At 39.1% G+C, this 21,428-nt stretch overlaps 1 protein-coding gene across 1 annotated transcript in view; it reads right to left on the bottom strand.

Annotated features, from left to right (window-relative positions):
- zfhx3b (zinc finger homeobox 3b) overlaps positions 1-21,428 on the bottom strand; it is a 344,899-nt gene that overhangs the window by 195,370 nt on the left and 128,101 nt on the right. The window contains exon 2 of the mRNA XM_084107585.1: positions 17,989-18,041. The gene's annotated coding sequence lies outside the window, so the exon portion shown is untranslated. The remainder of the gene's footprint in view (positions 1-17,988; positions 18,042-21,428) is intronic.

The following is a 21,428-nucleotide window of genomic DNA, read 5'->3' as shown; positions in this document are numbered from 1 at the left end:
GAAAATCTTATAAGATGTAAAAAATCTTTTGGTGTGTACCCAGCATAAGGTAATGAAATATGCTTTATTTTATTATTTTGTAATTGTTATTACAACATCAGGAGAGTTTTATAACATTGTGGCAGTTAGAGATCCATCCGGGTTAGATTTAGATCCGGGGTCGGTAAAGACCCGAATATGTAATAATTATTGGCGAAACATTCATGCATTTAAGGGTTAATATAAATTAGTTCATTTTAGTGATGCAATTGTTAAAAAGCATTTAAAATGTTGCGCATTTGCATATTTAATTGCTTATTTATCTTACATTTTTATAAACAATGTTTAATTAAATGTATCTCTTGTATAAAAGCGCCAAAAAGTTTGTACGCATGCTCTTCCATTGGCGTATTTTCACATCGATTTCTGCCACTATAAATCACAGTTTGTTCCTCACTTTTGACGTAGGATAAACTCCATGATATTTAGGATCAATCCAATAATACATGCCTGTTATCAACGAGCCCCCTGATTCTTATTGCACGAAGATGTCGTGAACGTTATAGGGAGAACGGAGATGTTGGTGGTTGCCTCAGCAACAGTACACAAGGTTAGAGGACACAAGTGTCAGCTGCGACTAGTGATGTCTGCGGTAAGTGTGTGTGTAGGTTAAGGCTGGTGACGTGAGCTATGGGTGTGAATGCTGAGTGATGCTGTTCCTCTAGGTGACCTTTCTACCTGTAACCCAAACGTCTGCTATCACCACCGTCCTCCATGTGCCGGGGCCCGTGGTGAATCGACACTGGGGCTGGCGCCCAGAGACTCATCCATAATTCCTGATGAGCGTAATGCCATCTCCACTTCATAATTATGTGCTATTCCTCCACCTCCAGCTCAGCCAATGAGACCCGCAGTCGCACACTGCCCTAATGAGCTGTTTCGGCGTCCAGGGTGGGTATGGACTGCGGAAATGAGCGGAACGGTAAAAGCAGAGAAGGACTTTTAGAGAAATGGGAGATAAAACGTTGTAATGTACAAAGGTGGCTGGGGCTGGGGGAGGTTTACTATAAAAAAAAAAAATGGCCATACAAATCTAATAAAAATCCCGCAGCATTCTTCATGGCGGCCATTTTCCCGAACACTATTATTAGTAATTTTTTTGATTCCGTTCTGGCAGCGGGCCACACACAGGCTCATAACAAAGTGGCGACCTAATGTGTCGCGAAGCGGTTCAAGAGGTGGACGGCGGAGGCCAGGCGGAAGAGCCGCTCTCTGTAAAGACCTGACACAACAGAGAAAAAGAGGGCCATTAAAATCAGACTCCCTAATAAATGCAGCGCCACTAAAAAATAATGGTCGGCTTGTCATGAGGGTCAGTCTCGTTTGCGAGCTCGGCGCAACCTTATTCTCCACGTTAATTTTCCGTTCCGGGGTGGCGTCGGCCTCCATGGATACAAACACACTACATAAGAGAGTAAATAACAATATCCTGCTTCTCATCTGTAAATGGTCAATTAGTACAGACACTTTTTGTTTTAAATGTTCCATCTTTTATTGCTATTGAAATGTCAGAGTCTTATTTAGCTGTGAGATGAATAATAAATAAGGCGTAATTACGGTCCTAAACGAGCTGCATGGGTCAGTCTCTCTCTCTCTCTCCCTAATTAGATCTTGTAATTAGTTTTTCTGATAGATCAGGGAGGTCTGAGGGGCCCTAGTAAGTGCATGAGGGGTGAGACAACTTTGTACAGCCCCCCGTGTGCTGTTCATTAATGCCATAGCTGTGGGTGAAGTTCTTTTATGACCCCCTCCTCCCCTTCCCGCAAAGACATGACCAACCGGAGCTCATTTATAGCCTCAGATATGATTTTAGCAACTAATGGTGACAGTGTATTGCTTTTTGCAAGACTAGCTATGCAAAAATACAAAAGATTAAGTAAAAAAGATTTTTAGAAGTTGTAAATAAAACGAAGATTACTGAAATGCGTTTTACAAGATAAGGTAACACTTTGGTGACGTAGTTACGCGTTACTACATGTACTTACTATAGTAATAACAGTAAATTAAGCATAATTACAATGAACTAATCCTAAACCAGACCCTAACCGTAACTCTATAAGAAGTACACAGTTTAAAATAAAGTGTAACCAATAGCATTTCAGTCTTTCAACTTCAAATTTGTAAGGCTAATTCAATGCGTTACTTACGTTTCATGAAAGTGAAAATGTATAGCCTCTAATCTGATTTTAGCTACTGATGTTAAAGGTGTAATGTTAAACTAAATTTGCACATTTTTCTGAAGAAAATGTCTGCCCATGCAAACCACGCTACCTCAATGTTAAGCTGTTTAGTTGCCAGGTTGGTTTTTAGCATGTTGCTATGCAGTTGTTAGGGTGTTAAGGATGGCTTCTCACGATCCTCAGACAAAAATCGGCAGTTTGATTGCTTATAATTGCCCAACACTCTTAAAGGTATCACACATAATCGCCACCATCAAGTCATAATTACCTGTGGGAATCTCTGGACTTTCTTTAAGCCCTAAACTTTTAGAGCTGAGGAGTGAGTAAATTACAGAATCAGGTCAGAAGCTATTTTTATTGATCATGATACATTGTTATTGTGCATATTGACAGAATCATGAATGCACACCGGTTTTTACGTTTATTTGTTTGTTTAAGAAGGGTGATGTGATTCTAATGGCTGCTGAAAATTCAGTTTTGCAATGCTGGAATAAATTACATTTCAAAATATATTAATACCAAAGAATATAACATTTCAGTACTGTATTTCTAATCAAATAAATGCAGCCTTAGTGAGCTTAAGAGTCTTCTTCCAAACTTTTGACCGGTACTGTAGTTGTTTAGTTTTGTGAACTAAAAATAGCAGGAAAATGATTTATAAAAAAAAAAAAAAAAAAAAAACTTATTTAGCTGTATTTTGGGGAAACTTGACCAAACCACATTTCCCATCATTCTCTGTGCCAGAAAAAAAAAAAAAAACGGTTGTCCCTCCTTTTTTTCTGTATTAACACTAAAAAGCTTCCCTCTTTTTCACTTCTCAAAGACAATACAATATTTTATTTAATAATATTTTGGTATTTACAGTAAAATGTACCTCAACAGCAGCAAAGGTGTTTTGCAATACAACATGAACACAATAAGTACACTGTACCTAATAATTATCTTTTTATTTTATTTTTGACAAGTACATAGCATTTAAAAACACCTAAAATAAAGTGGGACCATTGTCATTTTTTTAAATAATATTTATTATTATATTTATAGATGCACTTTATTTTTCAGTACATGCACTTCCAATGTACTTACAGTGTACTTACCCACAAAAGTACTGAGTAATGTAAGGTAACTACATGGGTTAATAAAGTGCTACCATTATTATATTATATTATATTATTATATTGTTTTGTATTAACATCTAAAAGTTTATTGTCTTTGTCCAGAAATGAAAAAGAAAAGGAAAAGTCAATTTTACTCTGACTTAAATTATGGATGGAGAAATGTAAGCAGGAACTTCCTAGGAGGACTTGAATGCAAAATTAATAGTTTGTGTATAAGTAATAGTAAAAGTGATGAGTGTATTTGGAAGAACTCTTAACAAGCTGATAGTTGAAGAGAAATTAAGTGCATAGTCATAGAAACAGAAACAAACAGGACACACATTGAGATGCATGAAGGGAGTATTAGGCAGACAAAGAAATAGAAAGGCAAAAAGACAATTAACTTGAGAGCCCCAGGTCAACAGCACTAACTAAACGTGTCCTGCTGTGGGAAATAAAACAGCGAGACGCACGTTTGTGGCTGTGGCTTTATACGGATCTGGTCTGGGCTGGTAAAAATGTCTGCCCAGTTCTAATTATAGAAAGCCTTACACACTTCAAGAAGACACACACATATATACACACACACAACCCCCCAACACCTTTCCCTTTTTCCCCTTTCTCTCTCTCTCTTTGCACCTCTCTGTTGGCCAGGCTACACTAGACATCTCTCCCTAATCAGCAGGCTCGCCGCACAGACCCGTTGCCATAGTAATATGCTGGCTGGTCGACATGGCAACCGCTCTGAGGTCCACTATTAAAATGATGAGAGAGGGAGCGAGAGAGACTGTCCAAGATAGCGCAGGGGCATAGAAATATGAGCGAAGAAGGGAAAACAGCAAAGAAAAACGAATAGAAGAAGAGGGGATTCGTGGGGAGGGAACGGAGGAACGCCGCACACGCCATTGTGTTCACACATCCTGATACAATGTGTCGAAACAATGCCATTAAGCTAATGCATGACGTCAGTGGATTTACAGCGAGCACATATAAATTCATACACATGAGACATGCCTGTGCACTCTCCTCTTAATCTAGAGAAAGGGATCGTAAACTAATATAGCGTTTTATTTCGCTGCTTAGGTCATTATTGCCTGTATACTTCAGACACACCTGTAGTATGAATTAATATTTATGAAATATAAAGCGTTTTTTATAGACTGCAGGACCATTATCATTATAAGCCGCGATATATGGGTGATCAAAATGACGTGAGGGTTGCTGGTCTCAAAGTCACCATCAAAATCATTAAATCAGACTTAAAGAAACAGCTAAAGAAAGAATGACGTTAAATACAAATGAAGGTCTATCCATACCATATGTGGCATATTGTCATATATGAAACATTTCAATAAATTATTATTTTTAAACTTGAAATGAGAATATAAATACACATAAATAGATTTTTCTTGTTATAAAAATTTGAATTTAAAATTTTGTATTTCAAGTATTTAATTTTTTACTATTGCAATACTTAATATCAAGTTAAAAAAAATATTGTGTAATTTATAAAATAAGCATCTACTGTGTCATTTTATTTATATTAAGACACTTGAAGGGATAGTTCACCCAAAAAAGAAAATTCTGTCATTAATTACTCACCCTCATGTCGTTCCTCCATCGACAGCTACACTTTGATGCTTCAAAAAGTTCATAATGGGATCGTAAAACTAATCCATATGAATTGAATGGTTTAGTCCAAATTTTCTGAAGAGACTCGACTAACTAGAACTAGAATGCTTGTCATATTTCCCGAAAAGTGTATGTCTACTTAATTAAAGCTGCAATGATATCTGTCTCCAGAGGAACATACTAAAATGATTACATATTTATCCTATTTTATGAGAAATTCGGTTGATTTTTAACTTTTACACATGTGGGACCCCAAACATTAAACAAAGTCAATTTGAACAGAACATGAGGTTTAATTCATCAGGGTATCGGTCTGACTTCCTCTTTTTCCAACTCTTTGTTTATCTGTCTGTCTCTGTCCCTCTGCATCCTGTCTTATCTTCCTCTCCCTCTTCTGTACCGGTTCCACTCATTCACTTTCTCTCCCCTTCTGTCCGGTCGTGTCTATCTCTTCCTCATAAAAGTCATGTCACAATGAGTGGATGCCACTCGGGCTTCAAACACACTCAGGCAGTTTGTGTCAGCGCACGTGACATTCCAGACAGGGTCTGTCTCATTGAGCCGGGTTTTATGAACGATGTCTCATTGATGTCCCTCTGTCCTCTCACATTACCACACTAGTGCACCATTCACTGACAATTACAATGAGTTTAAACAGAGTAAGAAAGTGCGTCATTCTCTTAATGCAATTACAGGATGTGTGCGCACAGAAAACACACACACAAACATGTATTTGTGTACTACAGGGTAGTCAAGTGGAAAATGTTAATTTACCATGCATCATGTCACAGGCCTATCCTCACCCAATCTGACACTGGAACAAAAGTTAAATTCATCAAGACACCTATATGTAGAAATACAGTATTTGGACACTTCACTTAAAATGTATGAATGCCGATTTAAAAAAAAAAAAAATAATAATAAAAGAGAGCATGACTCTGGAAAAACAGACTTTAAAAATAGACATTCAATTCATAATTCATAGGAAAACTGCAATTTTGATATATATCTTCATTCATCCATCAGACTGTTTACATCGTCAGACATTAGCATATGATGTAAATAGGTAATTTTTCTTTAGTTTCCTATACACATTTAAAAAAAAAAAAAACATTGTCTGCTTTTGGCTCAGAAACATTAAATTAAGTTTTGAGCATCATAGTGGTAATAACGACACCAAACAGACTTTTCACAGGAATTTTTTTTTTTCGCAAATGAGTGTGTTTAAATTGGATTGCAATGTATGAAGTGGTTTGCAGAATAATTTTGAAATGGATTGCAAAACTTCTAAACATCTAAATATGATGCACGCCGGTAAATATCATTAAGCTTGCATTTAAAGAGATTTGATGGGAGGTACTTTGGTGCTCCAAATGAAGTGTGGTACTTGGCTTGAAAAGTCTGCAAATCATTGATATAATGCAATGGAACGTTTTACAGTACGGCGTAAGTTTCCAAATACTTTTTAGGGTCACTGTACACACAAAATTTTTGACCTGCGTTTCTATTCAGAACTTCCAGTGATGGTTCTTTAGAGCCATTTGGAATCTTTCTTAAATTTCAGACTGTAAGCGTGCCGCACTTCATTCACAGTCTGAATCCAGCAATAAACAGTGCTGGCTGAACAATTAAAATGGTACGAGACTCATTAAAATCAGGCCGCATGGCCAATTTCAGATCTGAAATAGTCAGCTCAGGGGTGAGATATCAAGGGCCCTGTTTACACCTGGTATTGTGATGCGTTTTGGTCGATGTATAAATGTATACATTTTTCTTTTGATCTAATTGACCAAATAAGCTAGTGCAATTTACATGTGAGCGCGACCAGAGACGAGGGAAAAACATACGGAGAGCATCAGCTTTCGTTAGAATGGCGAGAGAACATTGTGCTTGGTACGTTTTTCACCCTCAAACTAAACTTGGGTCTCCAGCCAAGAAAGTTTAAATCCCATCTGGCTAGCGCGCTTCCCATAATGTTTACACATTAGGTCAGTAGGCGGAGAGTAGACAGTCTTTTGTGGCTATTTAACACGTTCGACCACATGACCGTTTACACTACGAAAGCAATCCGGTCGAATGCGTTTTCAAATACCTCTGGGAGTGGTCGAAAGTGGACAAGCTCAAAACGTTTTAGACCCCGTTTACACCTGTATTTAGCCTCGTCCACTTGTGATCCGATCAACCAAAACGCATCTTAATACCAGAAGAAAACAGGGCCAAGATGTGCATCTGGTAGAGTGGTCTTAATCGGACATTGTGCATGTATCAAGCATTGCACTGGAGCATGACTACCGGGACATAGTTCACGTAAAACAGGTATGCACATGCATGAAAACGTGCACACACACGAGCATACCCTTTCAGTCAACTGCCGCTTGCACACATAAGTGTATGTGAGCCCAGAGTGATATCTTTTGTTCGACGTGGGGCCCCATAATTAGTATTGATCAGCCCATTATGGTGTATTAGCCTCCAATTGGATTTCCCTAAGTTTAAAGTCAAGTTCATTGGCTGGCAAGTGACAGCAGTTTAAGTGAGACATTGAGCACCCCACCAGGCCATAGAACAATGGAGAACTGTTTCAGACAAGAGCCATCAAGCCACGGGCAAACCATTACACTACAGAGAACAGAGCGGATCACGCTAACAATAGCCTCAAATACAAAATTCCATCTATTTCCCTGATAGATGGTAAACTGATTTGAGACTAAACCATTAATGCTTCTGAAGAATGCATCAAAGTCAGGAATAAATGAAATAGGAAGAGGAGACGGGAAAAGACAGAATGTATCCACCACTGTGTAAGCGTTTCACACGCCTTCTGTTCTCCGTCAGCGGCCTTCTGTCGAAATGAGATTTGACGTTCTCCAGCTTTGAGAAGAGCTCCATCTGCACTGCCTCGGTGCGGCAAACCGCTGCCTCGCAGACCCCCGTTCGGAAGGGGATCGTGTTTGTACAGATTCAATTAGAAAGTGCAAACAAAGGAAGCCTTTGACAGACTGCCGTAATACAAAAGCTTAGCAAGGCCTGAGAAAGCATCCTATTCATTAACGCCCTCAAGTATTTAATAACTTGCCCGGCTCTGTTACGCAAAGATGGATATACAGATCGGGACAGATAAGGGAGGCGAGAGAAAGACCAGGAGAAAGCAGACAGACATGGACTGTTGATTACACTCTGCTGCCTGGTCACATGACCACTCCACCACAACTATAAGGAATTACTGTATTCGCTGGTCTAGATGGTCCCCGTGGAGTAATAGAGGAACAAACTAAAGACAATGACAGGGTCCCCTCCGGTGCGCACAACCCACCCCAATTAGGCCCCAGCTGGGCCTTTCTATCCAACCAGGCCTTGCTAAGCCTGCTACACTCCCAATTAAAGGGGGCCCAATTTGTCAGATCCCCAAGTCCTCACAACTCGCCACCCTACAGTGTCCTCCACCCCTGCGCCCAGGTATCGGTCTTCATTTAGAGCTTGGTGCTCAGCATTAAATGGAAATCAATGGTGTAAGTTTAGCAAAGAGTTAATTACTGCTGGGCCTCCGATTGATCCGGGCCCCGAGTGTTGGCAGCAGAGAGGGGCCATTTGTCTCATTCATCTGCCATTAAAAATGAGACTATAGGAGGAGGAAGAAGAGATGGAGATACAGAGCGGAAAAGAGGAGGGGGATAGTGGGAATGGTGCATTTGATAGTATAATCATGGCAGCTTGAATGTGTTCTATTTCTATAACACAAAAGTTTGCAGATATATACCTAACAAAACAAATCGGAGAAATTGGCTTTTCTAGGTTGCTCTAATAGGGGTATTTAAAATCAAAATATGATGGCAGTGAAGGGTGAACTTTTATCTCACTGACTCAATACTAGTCCTGTCAAATTCACCATAATGGCTTTTATTACAGGACATGGTGCCAGTTTTAGTAAACAAATGCCTACTGCAAAAAGAGAACAGAACATATTACTCATAAATTGGATGTACATATCTAGAATAGCAACTATGAAACCGGTATCAGTGCAATGTTCTGTATAGGTGCTATTTCCAGTGTTTATCTAGTGATTAAACAAAGAATTCTGATTAGTTTTCAATAAATGGACGGACAAATTCTATGAATATTCGGGACTTCAGCACATCCTGTTTTCACAAAGATACAGAGCGAAGGTGCATATTCAATTATACGAGCAGATCTGAATTGCACACCATAATGCATTACAGCAGCTGGCCTGCTTTCCTTGTGAATTTTGTGAATGTGCCGTTCCCTGTTTTGCAGCATCCTTCCAATTAAAAACGTCCTTGAGCTGCTGCTGCTCCACGGCCTTTGGCTGATTGCTGAGTAGAGTCCGAGCAGTGCATGCAATCAGCGCCACGAGGAGCAAGACGCTGAGTGAAAAAAGTGCACATACACAAGTCCTGTAAAACAGGGATCTTTGAGTGTGCGCACGCTCAGGTTTGGGGGTTGGGGCTGGACTCCTGTTCTGCAATTACAGCCCATCCTGCGTGGGCCCCTTCAGTCCAACACTTAAGGGTTGCTGTGATTCCTGACAGAGAAGGTTATTAGTTTTTATTGAAGGAAATAGGTGCTGGGCGGCTTGAAATGGTGCAGTAATGTGAGGGAGGATGGAGGGGGTACTCCTGACCCTGCTCTCCCTTGGGTCCTATAGAGTCGGCTGAATGTCAGACACGTTGAGCCCATCACGCCATTCATGATTCTTCTCCAGCGTCCCCCATTCCTCGGGGTCAGCGTACCTCTCGATGGCCTTGAACTCAACCTAACCAACCCTTCCACCACCACTCTCTCTTTCTTTCTTCAGTCCCTCTTCATTCCTGGAAACCTTTTGGCTTTGACATTTTCAGCTTCTGTCAGCCCCTCATTACGTCTCGGCCCTGTCACTTTACTAATCAATACGTCTGCATTCATTAATTAGCCATTCTTACAGGGATGTACAGGTTTTTTAATCAGAAAAATCTGTCTTTTTAAAAACTCTTGGCCATTCTGAAAGTGACTTTTTATCTTACCACTGGGGGAAGCAGTGTTGTGCAGGACAGGGTAACTTTTATTCATGCACCACCAAAATGTGGAAATTTTTGCTATATTAATGTTTTTGAATGATGCAACATACTGAAGTGGTCATAGCCTCAATATTTTATACTGTATGTATATATTATAGCATCTTTATTATATTTTTGAGCCCTTAGCCCCACCCCTAAACACTCCTCAACAAAAACAACAACAAAAAAACACTAACAAGACGCTTACACTCAATCCTTTAAATAAAAGCACCAAAAATGTATTCAATTCAATTTCAAGTCTTATACAGCTATAGATGTGTATGAAGAACTGCAAGTAGTAATTACTGTAAATCGTACCCTCACAACTCTTTTTCAAAATTATGTTATTGCCATGCCAATCAAACACAAGGTGTAAGAGAAATACATGTGACATCACTGATGTCAAACTAACAGAATGTTTCAGGAAGCGTTAAATGCTTGAATGAGTGTGACCGAGACTTGCAATATGGGCAATTTTAAAATACTTTTATGACTTAATAAAGCTGTCAGCCATGGGAAATGTATACAATAAGCTATATACAATAAGATTAAAAAGCAATTATTTTTATTATATGGATTATGGATGCATTAACTTTACATTTGTGTGCTCATTTCCCTGTTCATCTGGAATAACTAATTATATAAAAGACACTGCCCTCTACATGTCTTCACTTCACTCTAATCAACTACTTTTGTTTGTAGCTTGTAAAATAGCTACCCTATAAATTTACTATTTAAAAAAAGGTAGCTACATTATACGGTAGTTTGACTATTTTGGCTCTGTAGCTTGTCGATCAACAAACTAAATTTACATTTATATATTTAGCAGACACTTTTATCCAAAGTGACTTACAAATGAGCCACATGACGATTTTTTTTCCACAATATTCATAATACACAAAGCCAGGCTTAGTAAAAAAAACACACTAGATACTTCACAAATGTCAAGCTTCTTCCCCAACACATGCAGAGTAAAAATGGACCCAAAATTGACTTTTTTTCCCAAAAGCATCCGAACTGCGTGTTTGCCTTGCGCCCTGTAATGACCATTCCTCTATGTCTCCTCACGTGTGTGTGTGTGTGCGTAAAACAGACTAAAAGGGGACGTAGAAGGCCATATTTGCCTTTGCACAGCAGCCGGTGGTGTGTGTACACTGTGGTGTGTGACGTTAGTTCAGCATGTGTAAGCTATGATGTGTCTATGCTGCTGATGAAGTGAAGTGTGCATGTCTATGTCCAGAGAGCACGTCCATGTGGCAGCCATCTTGTATCCATCTTGTTTCCTTTCTGATACAGAAGATCAAGTAAGTGTGAGTGATCAAACAATACATGTGCATGCTTAATGTGTGTATGTGGGTGTTGCCTGCTGTGCTCATTAGTATTCTAGGCAGGTGCCTCTGCCACTGACTCTCTGCTCAACCAATAATAATGGCCTGATGGGAGTCTGATGGCCACAAGGCTTTCTCATGTGCACACACACCGTAAAACACACACGTACACATATGCATCCGAAATATAATTCACAAACCAGTCCACATTTGATTTACACAGCCGCTATAGACAATGAATGGTGTATAATGATATAAAGTTTCTAAGGTTATATATAGTTACTAAAAACTAACATTTTTGACCATTTATTTATAGTGACAGCCGGTGTTGGGGGTAACGCATTACAAGTACGTAATCGGATTACGTAATCGGATTACTTTTTTCAAGTAACTAGTAAAGTAACACATTACTTTTAAATTTACAAGAAAATATCTGAGTTACTTTTTCAGATAAGTAATTTAAGTTACTTTGTTTTCCCATGTATTGGCTGACAGCTCACCATGTTGAGAGAAATCAGGAGTAAGTGCAGAGACGTTGTGTGCGCTGTGTGAACATGATGGTTATTGTAATTCTAGACTAATGTGAGCATGCATTTACTCATCTCACTTGCACAAAAACAGATTCAGTATTCCTCAAAATAAAATAAAAACAATGAAATGCAAACTCAGATTATTACACAAACCTGCAATAATTAAATGTTGAATTACATAAATATGCTTTATGTATTTAATCTCACTTTATCAACCACTGTCTTTGCTGCTGACCTTCGATGTACCAATTCAAAAATACTAATAGCCAAAATGCCTTTAGATAAACATCACATATGTTTCTTTTTTTCTTTCGTATTTTTTTTTTGCTTAAGAAAGTTGGACTATTTTCTCCTGCGTCCTATTCTTCTGCGATCCAGAATGGCAGCAGCTGAAAGGTTTGTTGGAGCTACTGTACAGGTGTGAATGTGCATTTCTTTAAAGGGGTCAGCGGATGCCCATTCTGATTATTGAGTATTAAAGGATTAAAAAAAGAGGAGGATTAAAAAAAAAGGAGTGAATGGATTTTTTTCATTGTATGGTGGTTGTGTCCACACATTGCAAAGACACATTTATATGCAAACACCATATAAAAGTGAATTTTGCATCTGATGACCCCTTTAAGCCTGAGGCTTTTTCATTTCACTTTTGGGGTGAAAGGGCCTTTACATTTGCCAAAAAAATAACTTTTTGTTATTGAAAACAAACAAACAAGCCCAGCCCACATGAGAAAAAGTAACACAAAAGTAACGTAACGTACTTTCCATAAAAAGTAACTAAGTAACGTAATTAGTTACTTTTTTAGGTAGAAATGCAATATAGCACTGCACTACTTAAAGTAACTTTCCTCAACACTGGTGACAGCAGAGCGATGATGAGAAATAATGGATGAATGGTATGGGTAAATGTTGCAAGCTGGATTCAAATACAATATACCCACATAAGCACCACAGATCAACGTATCTAACGTATGCTTCTTGCACATCTTGCAGCACTTTCAAAGTGAAATGTGCAGTGAAAGGCATTAAAAGTGCATTCATTTTCTCAGAAACAGATGCTTCTGGCAGCATTTTATCAGACTGGTTGTAGTACGTATGGCAGATCGGAAATGAAATGTCCAATGAGTGCCGCTAAAAGGTTAATGATCTATCGCATTCAAAAGTAACTTACCACCTACACTAAACCTAACCTATAGTGTTAACAAAAGCAAAAGTGAGTTAAAACACATTTATGAAGCAACCATGCCATTTTAGCTTCCTTCTCGAAGTCTTTGCTCTTTCGTCGAACCGCGTTTCACTGGATTTGTACCTGAGTGCTCACAAGTAAAGTGATGTACCAGGTAAACTACCAAGCAAGTTTGCTATGTCAGAAAAGCCATACATATGGAGCTGGTTATGTCATGCAAACGTCAAACTGTATTAGTTTACAAATCACGCAACTATGGTAATAGAGTTTGAGGTTATAAAACATAGTATTGTGCAAGGAATTACATTAAAAAAAGTATTTATTAATTGATAATCTGCACCTGAAATCATAATTTGTGTGGAAAGAATTTTACTGCCACTAGTGTTCTATTCAGTGGGAAACTGTAGTCAATTATAGGTAAGTTTTTGAAGTTATGCAAAAATTAAAACATTTTTCAATATGACTATGTTTGAGAGTATCGGAGCACAGCCGCTCCAAGTCTCTGGCAACACGATTTTCTCCCAATCATACGTTTTATAATTTGAAAATTAAATTCTAAATCAGTATAACATAACATCAAATAAAACCAGTGGACAAAAACAATGGACTGCGATAATAAATACAATTTGGCCATTTTGGAGTGGTGCTTTTTCCTCGATACCTCTTGGGACACAATTTGATCAATTTATTCATCCTACAGAGTTAGTGAGTAAGCAATTAAACAAGAGGGTTGGCTCCTTTTCGCTCTCCGCTGAAGTTGCCGCAGTCATTCGGACTGTTTAATTGCCTTTTCCACAAGCGACGCAAGTGAACCGCTGCCCCTCTTAGCTGATGGGCAGGAAGTGAAGAGAGGAGAAAATGAATGTCACTACACAGCTTGTAAATTAAAACAAGGCCGACAACAGGCTCTAACTTAACCAAGGAGAAGATTGGCCTGTGTCTGGAGTATTACTACTCATTTAGAATCCCTGCCCACCGCAAAATCCTTATTAGTGTGTGGTGTGTTGTACTAAGTGAGTGTGTTATTAAAACTCTGAAGTATTTCTTCCTAAAACCAGCTCCAAATACAGAAAGAAGGGGCCAAACGCAACAAAACTTGCACAAAATGTCTGTAGCTTTATCTCCATGCGCTCTGTCTTTGTCTTTATGCTCTCTCTCTTTTTGACCGCAGGCTAAGTGAGTGCCGGGCCGGGCCGGGCTCCCTCAGTGGCGGCTAATGTTCCTGACCCAGCACTCCCTGAGCCACCTCCAGCCCTCCAGGCCTTTGAAGGGCCGGCCCGCTCTAAGGTCTCCTGACGGCTGGTGAGGAAATTTGCAGGAACAACTGGAAGAGGCCTGTGTTTATTCAGCTCCCTTTAATGAGGAGAGAGAGGGATTATCACTGGCCTGGATCTCCCCTGGAACGAGAAGGAGGGGAAAAAAACAAAACAGAAAAAAAGGAAAACGAAAGAGAATACGGCCGCTCCACATGTTGTTCTACCTCTGACCACTCCAGCAGATTTTCGACACAAGTGAGGGAGAGAGGGAAAGGGAGGAGGGGGGGAAAGGAGAGAAGGGCCTGCTGTGCCTGTGTATTTCTAGGCTGCTTTCACATCCAGATGTTCCTATTGCAAAGCCAGTAGGGAGGAGAGAGAGAGTATTAGGATATGGTTTGGCTGGTTTGGGTTGAAGAAGGTGGTGGTCTAACACCTGGCCCTGCCACAGGCATGAGTGGCCCTCATGGTGCTGTTTATCACATGGTGCTATCTGAAGGGAAACGGGGGCTTCCTGAGTCAGTTATACTAGCTGTAATGTATTATTATTGCAGTGTTTTACACATAGTTTTATTGTGATTGTAAGCGAAGCAAAGAATGGTGTAAGTTGGCGTAAAGATCACTCATGTGAAGTGCTAATCTCACAGACAGAGCAAAGACCAAAATCATTTCTTCATGTGTGTGGATTACGTTTAAAGCGCAATGCATCAGAGGTAATGGAAAACTTTCATGGGGTCATACTGTACACCTCAGGGTTGCGTAAAATTCAAAACTGTCTCTTTCAGTACACACACCTCTGGAAGTTGAATAGGAAATTAATTGGAATGAGTAGGAATTTACAGATTTGTTACTCAAAGAAATGTAACGTTATGCATTCTGGTAAATGAAGTATTCTTACAAATATATATAAATTATTACTAATGTATCGGTATTTCTGTCTAGAAAAACTAATTGATATCTATCTATGTATCTATCTATGTATCTATCTATCTATCTATGTATCTATCTATGTATCTATCTATCTATCTATCTATCTATCTATCTATCTATCTATCTATCTATCGTCTTAAAGGCACACTATGTACGATTTTTGGATCAAAATATCCAAAAACCACTAGAACAATGTTATATATTTTGTTGATTTGTGTACTTACATTATCCCAAATGTTTCTAAGAATGTTTAAATCCTGAAAAATAAGCAGTTTTAACCAGGACACAAACCGTGTATGTGTGTCGCCTATCAATGACATCATACCTGCATTACCCTAGATTTCCAGATATATTTTGTATAAACCATGGAAACGTGTAGAAACCACGTAACGTTAATAAATCTATAATACATTACCAGTCATCCATGAATATGATTTCTACCCGAGTTCTGTTGCATTCTCCACCGGCTGTAGACCTCTAGTGGCGAAAAATTACACAGTGTGCCTTTAATAAAATTTTATCACAAATTATATATATATTAATATTAATATATATATACAGTACTGTGCAAAAGTCTTAGGCATGTTAATACCTAGTTATAACTCGTTTTAAACGCAAAGGGTCGTTACACCATATATTGATTTGAATTAGTTAATAGACGTTAAATCATAAATAAATTCAATTTGTGATTTTATTTTTGAAAGCATTCTCACTTTACAGCATTTTAACACAAGTGCAAGTACTTTTCACAGTACTGTAGCTTTGCAGGAAGGTTTCTTCAAGCGTCTCGGAGACGTTCCCGCAGTTCTTCTGGATTTAGTCTGTCTCAGTTTTTTCTGTTTCTTCATGTAATCACAGACGGACTCGATGATGGTGAGATTAGATCATCCAGGCTGTTGTCAGATTCCTTGTGCATACACAAATCTCACTGGATTATTACAATTAATGGCAAAAAGAATGTTTGGAAATGTAAACTGATATTTCCTACTGACACACTACAGCAAAAGATATAAATAACTGACTTAAAACCATTTTGGAGGGGAGGGGTTGGTGGTGGTATTAACATGCCTAAGACTTTTGCACAGTACTGTATATATTTATATATATATACATATATATATATATATATATATATATATGATTTATTTATTTTTTTTAATTAAGCTATTAGTTTGACACAGACATTAAAAAAATTTAAGAAAAAAAAAGAAAAACTTCATCACCCCACCCCATAATCGTTTGATTCATCTGTTGCATATTGAATGCACTAGTAGATTTAGTTGCTGACAGCAAGCTGACCGGGTTCTCTTAAACAGTGAGACAGACTGCACCAGTGGATCAATAGCAGTGTCTATTGTCCACTCATTGAGGAGGGCATTAGGACTGTTCATGCTGTATCATGCGTCCTTCACTGATGCAGGTCAGAGGTCAGGAACTCTAACCCTACAACACACAGCTTACACATGAGTCCAACTCGATCGCCAGAGGCTGTAGCTCTGAGCTGTGCTGAGCAACTGCCCCTTCCTCCACTCCAGAGTGGAAGAGCAAACAACCCACCGCTTCATAATCCACACGACAAGATCAACCTCAGACATGCAGGATGACCTATGGCATTTGACCTCCATCCAGTGTCTCCAAGTTCAAGGCTAGGCTGGGGTGAGATACAGATTGCTTAGAAGAAGAACTTGAAGAGCAGCCATATGGCTAGCAAAGACCCACAGACCAACATCGGTTTACAAATGAAGAGACCGTTAGCCTGTGTGTGTGTGTGTGTGTGTGTGTGTGTGTGTCGTTTGCTGGAAAACATGTTGCCAAAACACTTTCCTTCTCCATCTGGCTCCCCTTTGAGAGCGCAGGCCTGTTGGTTTACAAGTCTACCACTTCAGAGCCATAAAACTGCACTTGAGTGGATTAATAAATTAAAAAAAATAATAATAATAGAATGCCTCTTCATTGGTGTTGATTAGCAAAACCACATAATGTCGATATCCAATTATGTGAGATTGCCTCAACATCTGTTTTTTACACTGAAAGTGTCTTTAAAATTCTCATAAAAGAGAGGCTGATATTTATATGGTAATTACTTGCTTGCATTTAAAACAGTGGGGCTTCAATATAAAGTATTAAAAAAGCAGCACTCCTTTTAGTATCATACGTCTAAAAGGCAAAATAGTTTTTTTCAAGCAAAAGAGTGAAGAGCTTTTCCACCTTCTCCCCTTGAGGGAAACAAAAAAAATCCTTCCTAAACCCATTCCAAAAAGTTTGATAATTATTTTTAAGGAAGCTCACATGCTAATTGCACATTTAAAATAGTAAATTAATGTATTAATTACATCTTATTACAAACATTTGTGCTCTAAAGCCAAAAATATTTGCCATTTTATGCAAAGCGCAGATATAGATGCATAAATGTATCTTGTTTCCTTTACTTGCTTGAAACGATATGACATTTTGTCATGCAGTGGCATTCTATTTTTTACCCATAATTCTCAGTGAGTGACAGAGGCCAGGAATAGCACATGGCAAACGACTTCAGTGTGAGAGATCAATATTGTAGTGAGCTCTTTTAGATATACTGTCACATCTAAACCTGCACAAACGTCTCTGCCACAGTGATAATTCACTCTCCCAGCCAAACGCACTACGGCCGCTGTGGAAAAGAGACGGAAAATTTGCCCACGAGGTAGGTTACAGATGCCACGTTCGGAAATTACACACAGTGTGACGACAAACTTCTTTTAATGATTTTGTGCGCTCAGACTCACCAACAGTCGATGAAGAACAGCTGCAAAATCCCTTTCCTCGTTTCCTCACCGACCTAAAAAGGACACACAAAGAAATAATCATAATCAAACAGCCTTCAATCAAATCTGAAATTCAATTTTCCTCATCCACTTCAATCAGCCGTCTCAAAGAAAACACCAAGGTCTCTAATCTGCAAGCTGACTGATCAACATTCTTACTCGAATACTTTCTGACTGGTCCCAATCATTTCTGGCCCCAAGGCCGTACTTAACACCATATAAAATCAACTTGTGAATAAACCTGGTAATGGACAAGCCATGGAAAAGACCAGACCACATCCATGACAATAGATGGCATATTGTACCAAAGAACAAAGGTGTACATAGTGACCATAACAGGGTGCACCAGATGCACAGGGACGAACACCCTGATGTTTCACACCGTACCACTTCATATCTCTCTTGGAGATCAGCCATTATTGTGCTCTTTATATTAAAACAATACTTACAAAAGCACAGAAAAATTCAATTGCAAAGTGTACAGACAATGTGTTGAGGACATTCTTTCATTTTCTGGAGATGAGCATAAATTATATTTAGAACGCATTTTGCTTTAAAACCTTTAAGAATGTATTGACTGGGTTGACACAGTTACTGTACAAGGAATTGTGGGAAAACATACAGAGAATTCATCCACTTACCACCAGTCTAATAATCCTTTTTATCGCATCTGAATGGAAATATTGAATATTGTGAGACTGTAAAAAAAAGAAGAAAAAAAAGGAAAAGAACATGCACACTATGACACATATTTTAGTGCAATACCTTTATGTGAGGCTAGATTTTCCAAGCAGCTTTGGGGCAAAGTGCTAATTACTGGCTCTCTTTAATAAGAGGGCACAGTCTCACACACACATCCAGACACACCAACAGATTTATGGTGCCCCGTGGAGGCAGTAGAGAGGACCCCTGCCTCCAAAGGCCCACCACAGCCGAGTGAGATATAGTGAGGTATTGATCCCAATGCCACTTCATTTCGCAATAACTATTACACAATATTCGCTTGCCCGCTCCTGGCCACTGATTTATACTGCCCTGTTATTTGCATTAGCAGTAAGTGTTTTTCTACACCGCTGCTATTCTCAACAGATGAAGAAACACACCCACAATTCATCAATGAATAACAAACAAAAACTGAAATAAAATAAAAATATTTAAAACACAAAATATACAACAAAATGACTAAAACCAACTAAAGTGAAGGCCATTTTAAAGGGTTAGTTCACCCAAAAATGAAAATTCTGTCATTAATTACTCATCCTCATGTCGTTCCAAACCCATAAGACTTTCGTTCATCTTCTGAACACAAATGAAGATCTTTTTGATGAAATCTGAAATCTTTCTGTCCCTCCATTGACAGCTACGCAACTACCACTTCAGTGTTTCAAAAAGTTCATAAAGAGATCATAAAATGAATCCATATGAATCAAATGGTTCAATCTAAATTTTGAAATTATTTCTAAACGCTTTAAATGATGAACAGGTTAAATTTAGCCTTGTATTTAAATATTTACATTGATCAGCGGACATAAACAGAAGCTCAACCGAACCAGCTTGACGCACAAGAACAAACCTCATTGGATCTCGCACGTCAAGCGAACATGCTTGAGCTTCCGTTTACCCCAACATTTCATGTTATTACGGGTTTGCAATGACATGAGGGTGAGTAATTAATGACAGAATGTTCATTTTTGGGTGAGTTGATAAATGTTTATATGTGAATAAAAGCCTAAATTCAATCTGTTCATCATATAAAGCGATCGATTCTCTTCAGAAAATTTTGACTAAACCGCTCAAAAGTAGTAGTTGCGTAGCTGTAAATGGAGGAACATAAAGATATTAATTTGTGTTCCGAAGTCTTACGGGTTTGCAATGACATGAGGGTGAGTAATTAATGACAGAATGTTCATTTTTGGGTGAATTATCCCTTTAAGATCACATGACCAGATGGATACAACTTATTTTATCTCAATAATTTCCCGTTTTTGGACACTTTTGCTTGAAAATGAATCGTGGCTGACTGTGAATAGCACATTTCTACGATGCCAACTTGGTTTTGCGTGATGTTGCATCCAGGCCACTAAGTGTCAGTATAAAGTCTAACATGACTGCCATATCAGCCAGCACAACATAAAGATTTGAATTAGACTGAATACGCTGGCTGTTGTAAAGTGCTCGATTCATCAGTAATCGGTCAGTATCAGTGGTTTGCGACGCATGTAATCATTGGCTAGTGCCTGCAAGCAGCTCAGAGTGCCAGGCCTAAGTCAGCAGACCACCTAGCGTCGGGGGTGCGTATATTCAAGCCGCACGCGTGCCGAGCTACGAAAAGGGAGGGGCGGGTAGGCGCCACGTGCCGAGCTGAAATTCTCATACACGTCCCCTCTGGAGGCGGCTGAGCAATGCCCGCCCGGCTTGCCCACTCCACCACACTAAACAAAAGCACTAAGCAGCCTTAATTGCTACTTGGCTGTTTTGCATCTGGAGGGTGTCAACTCGGCGGTGATATGTAAATCAGCAGCCCCGCCTCCTGCTCCCCCACCCACTGCCTGGGCATAATAAGCTCTTTATCTGCATACGGGGGCGGGCAAACGGGCAGGCTGGCTGCCAAGTTTGCAGGGCTGGTGAGTGTGGCAATGCGGAAAAAGACACTTGTTGCCATAACGCCAGCCTGTTATGCCAAGTAGAGCGGCACGCGGGCAGATGGCTGGGCTCCGCTGGCAAGCAGACAATCAGACGCTGCCACTTTAATACCAGCAGGAGAGAAAAGGCACGTGGCGCTCTGGTCCAACCTGACACACATTCACTTCATTCATGAATAGAGCCCATTCATATGCACAGCCTAGGCTAATTTTATGCTAATGTGGCCATGGGGAGGAGGCAACAGAGTTAAGTGGGTGTTTGTATGTATTGAGAGTGGGCTGTTGGGTGGGTAAAAGGTCTGAGTTAGTGTACTAAATAAACGCAGATTTAACCAGAGGTCACAGCAGAAGAGATTTATATATGAAAAAAAAAAAATTAGACCTTTTTATGAGACGTTTAATAGAGCTATAATGATTCTGTTTTATTAAAGAATATCATAAGTGACATCAATATAGATAAAAGATTGAGAGCAATTAAGGGCTTTTTCTGGCAGGCTTTCATATCTTCCTTTTTTTTTTTTTTAGATGGAGAGGAAATTAAATTTTGGGGCTATTGAAATTTAGTGACTTGATACAAAATGCATATTCATTTTCGATTAACTTTCAGTGGAACAACGCTTGGCAGTCACAGAAGTCATTCGGTAGAAATATCTCAATATTAAATTAAATCTCACAGAGCTACAACATTAAAAAAAAAAAAAACCTGAAAGACTCCCAACAACATCATCACCTTTGTCATGCTCAGTTTTACAGGGTTTA

Source organism: Abramis brama, assembly GCF_963993115.1.
Source record: "Abramis brama genome assembly, chromosome: 3".
Lineage (NCBI taxonomy): Eukaryota > Metazoa > Chordata > Actinopteri > Cypriniformes > Leuciscidae > Abramis > Abramis brama.
The sequence above is the reverse complement of the archived record's forward strand: the minus strand, read 5'-3'. Positions and strand labels throughout refer to the sequence as shown.